General features: G+C 45.3%; 1 non-coding gene and 1 pseudogene across 1 annotated transcript; one reads left to right on the forward strand and one right to left on the reverse strand.

Annotated features, from left to right (window-relative positions):
* Positions 1–3,260: 3,260 nt before the first annotated feature.
* On the forward strand, positions 3,261–3,335 carry Trnat-ugu (transfer RNA threonine (anticodon UGU)). The gene has a single exon. It is a non-coding gene; the product is annotated as a tRNA-Thr (tRNA).
* A 1,337-nt stretch (positions 3,336–4,672) lies between these two features.
* On the reverse strand, positions 4,673–4,790 carry LOC126097999 (5S ribosomal RNA; annotated as a pseudogene).
* Positions 4,791–9,211: the final 4,421 nt, after the last annotated feature.

The raw sequence follows: 9,211 nt of genomic DNA on the forward strand, positions 1-9,211 counted from the left end.
GTCATAGGAGAGGCAGGCAATCGTTGTGGTGTATATGTGGAGCGTCATTTTGTTTTGGATCCTCTAGCGGAGAGCACAGCGACTTCAACGTGTATCCGGTCTGCAGACGTTAAGTTGAAAACAGGCACAAAATTAATCAATTGATTTTATTTTTTTTTGAATCAATAATGATACCATTAAGCCGAACTCTCATAGAAGGAGATAGAATCCTTGTGAATTCGATCCAAACGCTTTGCAATACGGTCCAGAACGGTTTACTTGAAGGTGGTGGTAAATGGAAATGCCGTGTGGCTAGGGCCTCCCGTCGGGTAGACCGTTCGTCGGGTGCAAGTCTTTCGATTTGACGCCACTTCTGCGACTTGCGTGTCGATGGCGATGAAATTATGATGATAAGGACAACACAACACCCAGTCCATGAGGGGAGAAAATCTCCGTCCCAGCCAGGAATCGAATCCGGGCCGTTAGATATGACATTCCGTCGCGCTGACCACTCAGCTACCAGGGGCGGACTAGGCGGTGGTGCGTACATAGTTCTTAGGTGGAAACTGCATGGAATGCTGTGCTGTAGAGATTTATGATTCATACTGGTATTATTCTAATATTCCAATGCAGATCTGTGCAGCTTCTAATTAATATGACTAATCTCTTTCGTGTTCAAACTACTTTGGTCTCGCGTAAAACGTATCAATAATTAATGCGGTTCTAGAGCTGCGTTTCTTCGAGATCATTCAAAGGTACTGCGAAACTTATATGCCTTCTTCCATAACATTCAAGAAAGTACCTCAAAAAAATTTAAATTAACGCTACTACGAAATTAAAAAACAATATTATGTTAACCCACCCCTACTTGCACTTACTATTTTCGAAAAGTCAGTAATAATGATGAACTAATAGCGAAAAAAGCTGTACTTCGAGAGGCCAGGCGACAAGTTACGCACTGTAAACTCAATAGTGAGTGAACCACTGCACAAGACGTGGTTGTAATAGACCAGTGAAACCACCAGTTACGTCCGTCTCATAGTGCACCTGCATCCGCAACAGTTCGTATCACTCTGTTGATTATCATAAACGGGAGCCAGATTCTGGTGAAGCCGGCCGTTGTGGCCGAGCGGTTCTAGGCGCTTCAGTCTAGAGCCGCAAGACCGCTGCGGTCGCAGGTTCGAATCCTTCCTCGGGCATGGATGTATGTGATGTCCTTCGGTTAGTTAGGTTTAAGTAGTTCTAAGTTGTAGGGGACTGATGACCTCAGATGTTAAGTCCCATAGTGCTCAGAGCCATTTGAACAATTTTTTGATTGTGGTCGTATGTCAGTATAGGCTAAATTCGTACACACACACACACACACACACACACACACACACACCATCAGCAGGTATTCCAATACAGAGCTGTGCAGTTTGTAATTAATATAACTGACCTCCTTCGTATTCAAACTATTTTGGTCTCGTGTAAAACGTATCAATAACGAATGAGACTCTAGAGTTGAAATACTCTGTGGCAGGTAGAACGGCCGTCAGAGTAATCTTGGTCGTGTTTAGTGTTGTCACGTGGGTGGCTCTGAGCACTATGGGACTCAACTGTTGTGGTCATAAGTCCCCTAGAACTTAGAACTACTTAAACCTAACTAACCTAAAGACATCACACACATCCATGCCCGAGGCAGGATTCGAACCTGCGACCGTAGCGGTCGTGCGGTTCCAGACTGTAGCGCCTTTAACCGCTCGGCCATTCCGGCCGGCCGTTACGTGGGTCATATATATATATATATATATATATATATATATATATATATATATATATATATATATATATATAAGGGGGAGTGACCAGCGGCAGATGTTGAGTTGTCACTGTGAAGGCCATAGAGATGCTGCGTACCAGTGTGAGACACCATTGTTTGCATGTGGCAGAGTTTGAAACTGGCCTCATGGTGTGTTTCCCTTAGGCCGGCTGGTCGAATTGTGCAGCATTCAGATCTGTGAGGCATTCGAGTATAATAGTGGCCTCTTGCCCCTGGACAGCATGGTAATACGAGGACAATCATACAGAAATTAAGATTCCGATCGACCATGTCTGACCACCACAAGGGGAGGGATCACTATACTGTGTACCAAGCATACCGTAATCACTACACATATGCGTCTACTGTGCTGTGCTTTCGTCATTGGCACCCGTGTCTTTCGATATCGGTTTCCGGCACACTCCTCAGTATTCACAGCCGAGCTTTTCGCCTTGTATCAGGCCACGAAGTACATCCGGCGACTCATCCTTCCCAATTGTGACCTCTGCTCAGACGCACTCAGCGCCCTCCAAAGAATCTGTGCGCTGTACACTGCTCATCCCTTAGTGCAGCGGGTCCAGGAAAACTGTCACTTGATCACTCTGGGTGGAGCCAATGTCATATTCATGTGGGTCCCTGGTCATGTCGGTCTGCCAGGAAACGAGGCTGTTGACGCTGCTGCCAAGGCTGCAGTCCTTGTCCCTCAGCCCGCGAGTACCTCTATTCCCTCCGATGATCTCTTCGTCGCCGTCTGTTAGGAGATTGTGTTCCTTTGGCATTGCCAATGGTCCACGGGAACAAGCTTCCGCTTATTAAGCGTCTTCAGGCCCACCCGCCCGGAGGAGATTATTTTAACTCGGCTGTGTAGTTGGCACTACCTTTTTCGCCATAGTCATTTGCTCAGTAGCGCTACCCCACCACTTTTTACGCATTGCGTCCAAATTTTAAATGCTGCAATGCCCTTTTTTTCCAGTTTACGTTCCGGCTTGGGTTTGCCATCTGAATTATCAGCCGTTTCAGCGAATGACGGGCGGGCTGTCCACCGCGTTTTACTGTTTATCCGCAGAAGCAATATGCGAAGGCCGTTTAATTTTTACTGTATATGACGGTAGTATTTGTTCCCGAAAGAACAGTTCCCGTGGATGACCATGCAGCTTTGCTAGAAATGAAATGATAATTAAATGGCCACCCTATCCGCAAACAGGCGTTCTAGCGAAGCTGCATGGTCATCCACGGTAACTGTTCTTTCGGGAACAGATACTACCGTCATATATAGTTAAAATATGGCTTCCCGGCCATTGACCTTCTAGTGCGAACGCACACGCTATGCCCGAACTCGTACGGGACTTGGTAGATTAATCTGCCACGAGTAATGAGTATGATGGGCAAACATCTATTAGGCGCACTACGAATGTAGTGGTGTGAACATGTTGGGAATGTGGATCTCACGGGGAGTCCCTGCAGACGCACTATCGTCCGTGCCCGCGGTGGCTCAGATGGATAGGGCGTCTGCCCTGTAAGCAGGAGATCCCAGGTTCGAGTCCCGGTCGGGGCACACACTTACAACATGTCCCCAGTGAAGTACGTCGACGCCTGTTTGCAGCTAGAGTGTCCATTTAATTACCATTTCGTTTAATTTATAGTTTTGGACCACCATTTTTGTATGGTGTGTTTTTCTTTTAGCCCTTTTTCCATGTGCCATTCTTAGCTGTCTCCTATTGTGTCCATTGGGACTGACATATAGTCATTACCCTCGTCTCTGTGTTTGTGTTCTATAGTTTTGACTTGGGCGCGTATGACCCCAGTTGTTTTTTTGCGCCCTAAATCCAAACAAACAATTCGAGAGCAGTTAATGAATTTGCAAATTCTGGGTCCTTTCGCACCATTGGTCGAGGACTGTCTGCCGTACTAGGGAATTAGGGCCTCATGCGTGGAAGTCGTTAACGCAAACAGCTGCGTTTGGAGTGGTGTCATGACCAGGAACGGTGAATGGCGTCGCATTGTGCCCAGCAACGAATCGCAGTTCTCTACTACCCCAGACGAACATCGTAAGCTGGCGAGCTATAGTGACGTCCCATTCTTCCGAAGTTGCGCAGTGGTGTCATTCCTGGCTTGATGGTAGCCATTGGGTGTGACTTCAGGTCACAGATGGTAACGACTGAGGGAACTCTGACGGCAAAACGGTACGTCACAGGCATCCTACCTACTCATATGTTACTTCTAATACGACAGTGTCGCGGTGCCTTCGTTCAGTAGGACGTTGGTCGTTCACGCGTGCCAAGTGACTCTACAAACTTTCTGCTTGATGCTGAGGTACTCCCGTTGACAGAAAGATTCCCATATCGGTTCCCGCAAAAACAGGTGTGGTGGCGGTGTGAATACCAACTCCATCCCACTTCCAGTATCGAGGATATCAAAGTCCAGTTACAAAGTTGTTTGCCAGCTTGCCTCAGGGGAAGGCACAAGGGTTCTGTGACACACATCCCAACCCGAACGTATATCAAGGACCAGTTACAACAGTTTTTTGCTGGCTTGCCTCAGGAGAGGCCACAACGGTTACATGGCACCAATCCCAACAGGAACAGTGCGTGCAACCAGACCAGGGAAGGTGAAACGACATATTGATAGGCACGTTCATACTGCCAAATTATTTGTAAATCTGAGTCGATAATAACTCTCCGTCCGAACAGGCCTTGGAATGCCCAATGGTATCGGTACCGACCGGCCGCCGTGTCCTCATCTCAGCCCAGAGGTGTCACTGGATGTAGATACGGCCGGCCACATGGTCAGCACACCACTCTCCCGGCCGTTGTCTGTTTTCGTGACCGGAGCCGCTACTTCTCAGTCAAGTACCTCCTCAGTTTGCCTCACAAGGACTGAGTGCACCCCGCTTGCCAAAAGCGCTAGGCAGACCGGACGGTCACCCATCCAAGTACTAGCCCAGCCTGACAGCGCTTAACTTCGGTGATCTGACGGGAACCGGTGTTACCGCTGCGGCAAGGCCGTTGGGGAGTCGATAATATAATCACTGAAATAACATCCCAGACTCTCTCAACCAGTGATCCTTTATTTCATTTCCATCTTTCATTGTGGTCGTTTCACATTTCTTTTGTTAAAAGAATCTACAGTTTAAATTCGTAGCCTGATAAATATTTCCAGGTTATTAAACAGACTAGAACCATAAGCACCTGCGCAAATAGAGGAATATCAGGCAGGCTTCAGAAGAGGTACATTACGCATAGAACAGATCTGGAACTTGAGAACACTTTTGAAAGTCAGACAGACAAGAAACCCTGTAGTTACTTTTGTTGGCTTTAAAAAAAGCATACGACTCCATAGACCGACAAACACTTTTTGACATACTGGAAGGATATGGCATCGATAGAAAAACCAGGGTAACTATACAACAGACGCTCACAGACACCACCTCGAAGATTAAGGTCATGGGAGAAATTTCGGAACCGTTCCAGATACACACAGGTGTCCGACAAGGAGATAGGCTTTCACCCATCCTGTTTAAAATAGTATTAGACATAATTGTCAAACAATGGGAAGAACAAGTTAAAGGAATACTGCTAGGAAGAACACATGAAACAAGAACAATCATAAAATGTCCGGCATTTGCAGATGACATAGCCATACTTACAAGGGAACCTCCCCATCGCACCCCCCTCACATTTATTTATAAGTTGGCATAGTGGATAGGCCTTGAAAAACTGAACACAGGTCGATCGAGAAAAGAGGAAGAAGTTGTGTGGAACTATGAAAAATTAAGCAAAATATGCAAACTGAGTAGTTGATGTGGAATACATGCAACATCAAGGACACTGTGAGGTCAGAAGCGCCGTGGTCCCGTGGTTAGCGTGAGCAACTGCTGAACAAGAGATCCTTGGTTCAAGACTTTTATTTTTTGTTTTCAGTTTATGTGTCAAACTCGTACGTTTTCATCACTTTTTTGGGAGTGATAATCACATCCACAAGAGAGCCTAAATCGGGTAGTTTGAAGAATCTTTTTACCCATTCGCCAAGTGTATAAGGTGGGTCGATAACATATTCCTATCATGTGACGCACATGCCGTCACCAGTGTCGTATAGAATATATCAGACGTGTTTTCCTGGGGAGGAATCGGTTCACCTATGACCTTGCGATCAAATGTTTTCGGTTCCCATTGGAGAGGCGCGTCCTCTCGTCTACTAATCGCACAGTTTTGCGGTGCGGTCGCAAAGCACAGACACTAAACTTATTACAGTGAACAGAGACGTCAATGAACGAACGGACAGATCATAACTTTGCGAAAATAAAGAAAGCAAAATTTTCACTCGAGGAAAGACTAGAACCAGGGACTTCTCGTTCCACAGTTGCTCACGCTAACCACGGGACCACGGCGCTCTAGAACTCAGATAATCCTTGATGTTGCATATCTTGCCCATGGACTACTCAGTTTGTATATTTTGCTTATTATTTCATAGTTCCACACAGCTTCTTCCTGTTTTCTCAATCGACCTGTGTTCAGTTTTTCAAGGCCTATCCACTGTGACAGCTTATAACTAAATCTGAGGGGGGTGCGATGGGGAGGTTCCCTTGTTAGTAATAACACACAGGAGGCAAAGGAAGTACTGGAACACCTACATGAAATAACTACCAAAACAGGTCTACAGATATCGTATGAGAAGACTCAATACATAGAACTACAAACCAACAATGTACACATCATGCAAACGTTCTATGGATCCGTAAAAAGTGTCAAATAATTTAAATATTTAGGGGAATACTTACAAATAGGAGGATCAAACAAGGCATCGAACACAGAACTAACAGAAAGCATACAAACTCACGTGGTCGCAATATAATCAGAAAAGCATATCAAGACAGGCAAAAATTACACACCAAAAGCAGATGTGTTACCAGAAGCACTATATGCGTCCGAAACGACCACAATTGGAGCATCAGGCATTATAGAGACAGAAAAAATTGGACTCAAAATTCTCAGGAAAATATTCGCACCAATATACAAATATGGCATATAGATAAAAAGATCTACCAATTAGCTATACCAGCACACTGATAGAGTCACAAACACGATCAGAAATCGCAGACTAAAGTTCTACGGATATATACAGAGAATGGACATCACCAAACTTACAAAGAGAATCTTCGATGTAGTAAAACATTCAAGCCTTAAAACAAATTGGTATCATGAAATACAGGAAGACATAAGGGAGCTGGGGATCAACAAACAAATGATAAAGGACAGAAAGGAATTCAGGAACAAAATTAGGAACGCAAAATTTATGGTAAATGAGAAGAGGAAGACGGGAGAATTATGGACGGAAGAAAGGAAACAAAAGCATAGTCAAAGGATGAAGAGATTCTGGGAAGAGAATAGGAAGAAAGGAAAGAAGTGAAAATTGTGTCATCATGTGATATTTGAGTTCAAACACTGTCCGTAAGGGCAAAAATGATATGAATGAATGAATGAATTGCTAGGTATGTTGCTCTCCCACCATCGAAGAAAAAAGGGAAGAGGAATTTCACTTTGTCATTTCTGTTTCAAGTAAACTCGTTTACAGAAAGTTGTAAAAATATCCGTACTATAGAAACAAACCAGCGGTTTCAGGCTGAATATATAGTAAAAGACATTAACTCACCCGAAAAATTAGAAACACTTTTTCTGTATTATTGTTTAGTGTGATTTGGAAAACACTGAGTATGCCTCACATAGCCTCCTACCATTCCGTGTTGACGTGTTTGCACCCTCATCGAACCTCCAGCTCGTCCACTTTGACCGACCGCAGCAGTACCGGTAAACACATAGTGTAGGCAACTATACCCCACGACACTATGATAGCATTACATGAAAAGTCTAAAATAACTTCAAAGAAAAGAGTCGGCGCAGTCCAAGTTATCGTCTGGTAAAGAGACATTTAAGATGACCAATACAAAGGTGTCACGACTGCTATGTTTCGAATCATGGAATTATCAGAAGCTCTTTCCCTTTGACAAAGTAGAGCGACATAGGGCGGCACCGCTTCCCCACTGGGTCCCTCTTCCAGCGTTTACTAAGCCCCCTCCCCACTACCTCATTAATCAGCGCCGCGCCGTAGCGAACGGGGAAAGGGCTGGCCGTGATGGAGGTCACAGATAAATCAGTCGCACCCAGGCGACGCCACGCCAGATTCATACTGCCGAGGCTGGTGGCAGACATGGGAAGTTAATCATCAGTTTCAGATCGGCCAGAGAAGTATTGCTACAAGGAGCAGGCGAGGCTATACGGAACATCTTTTTATTCCTACTATCCACTTCAGCCTTCGCGGCGAAGGGCTGCCGGGGTTTTTAATTACGGATCGGTCCGCAAAGAGAGTGATGAGTCAAATGTCCTGAAGCGGAGACTCTCAATAAGCCTTTTGCAGGCCGGAGTGTCCGTGCGGTTCTAGGCGCTACAGTATGGATCTGAGCGACCGCTACGGTCGCAGGTTCGAATCCTGCCTCGGGCATGGATGTGTGTGATGTCCTTAGGTTAGTTAGGTTTAATTAGTTCTAAGTTCTAGGCGACTGATGACCTCAGAAGTTAAGTCGCATAGTGCTCAGGGCCATTTGAACCAAGCCAATAAGCTTTTGAAAGTCGAAGCCACCTCAGGAAGTGGCCACAGGGGTCGGAGCTCGTCTAGAATGCGTCAACCGGTATTGCGGCTGAGAAAGAGGGTGGGAGGTGGGGGGGGGGAGGTGTCAACTGGCAGCCACCAAACGAGGCATTGAGTACACACTTATGATTCCCTATGATTCGCGTCCAGTGTTACAATAGCTCCTCTGCCTGTCTAGGTACTTTGTCATCCGGTATTAAGATCAAAATCACTAGCACACTGTTATACGAGGAATGTTAGTAATTAATTGTTATTTTGTTTCCCGGTACTTGCATGGAGTCCAGCTGCACATTAAAATAGCCGCTAGAACAGTCAAAACGCTACAGACCATTGCTTATGCTGAGTGTCTTACGGTAACACTTTATCCGTATTTGAAGAGGAACACAGCAGTAGTAATAGATATTGACTTTCTGGATTGTACGGTAAAAAAATGCATCATTATATGACACAGTGGTTAGCTGTCGTAGACGTGTCCGAAGTCGTTAAATAAATGTGGATGACGATTCCCGTACAATCTCTCTGTGAAGAGATAACTCATCTATATATGCATGGTTACTCTTCAGTTTGCAGTGAAGAGCCCGGCAGAGGGTTTATCCTACCGTTCCACTCTCGAACGGTGCATGGGGAAAACTTGTACTTAAATCTTTTTGTTCGAGCTCTGACTTCTCTTATTTTACGATGACGATAACGTCTCCATATGAAGGTGGACCCCAATACAATATTTTCGCAATCGGAGGATAATGCTGGTGATTGCAATTTTACGATGAGATCCTGCCGCAACAAGTGACT

Source organism: Schistocerca cancellata, chromosome 1, assembly GCF_023864275.1.
Source record: "Schistocerca cancellata isolate TAMUIC-IGC-003103 chromosome 1, iqSchCanc2.1, whole genome shotgun sequence".
Lineage (NCBI taxonomy): Eukaryota > Metazoa > Arthropoda > Insecta > Orthoptera > Acrididae > Schistocerca > Schistocerca cancellata.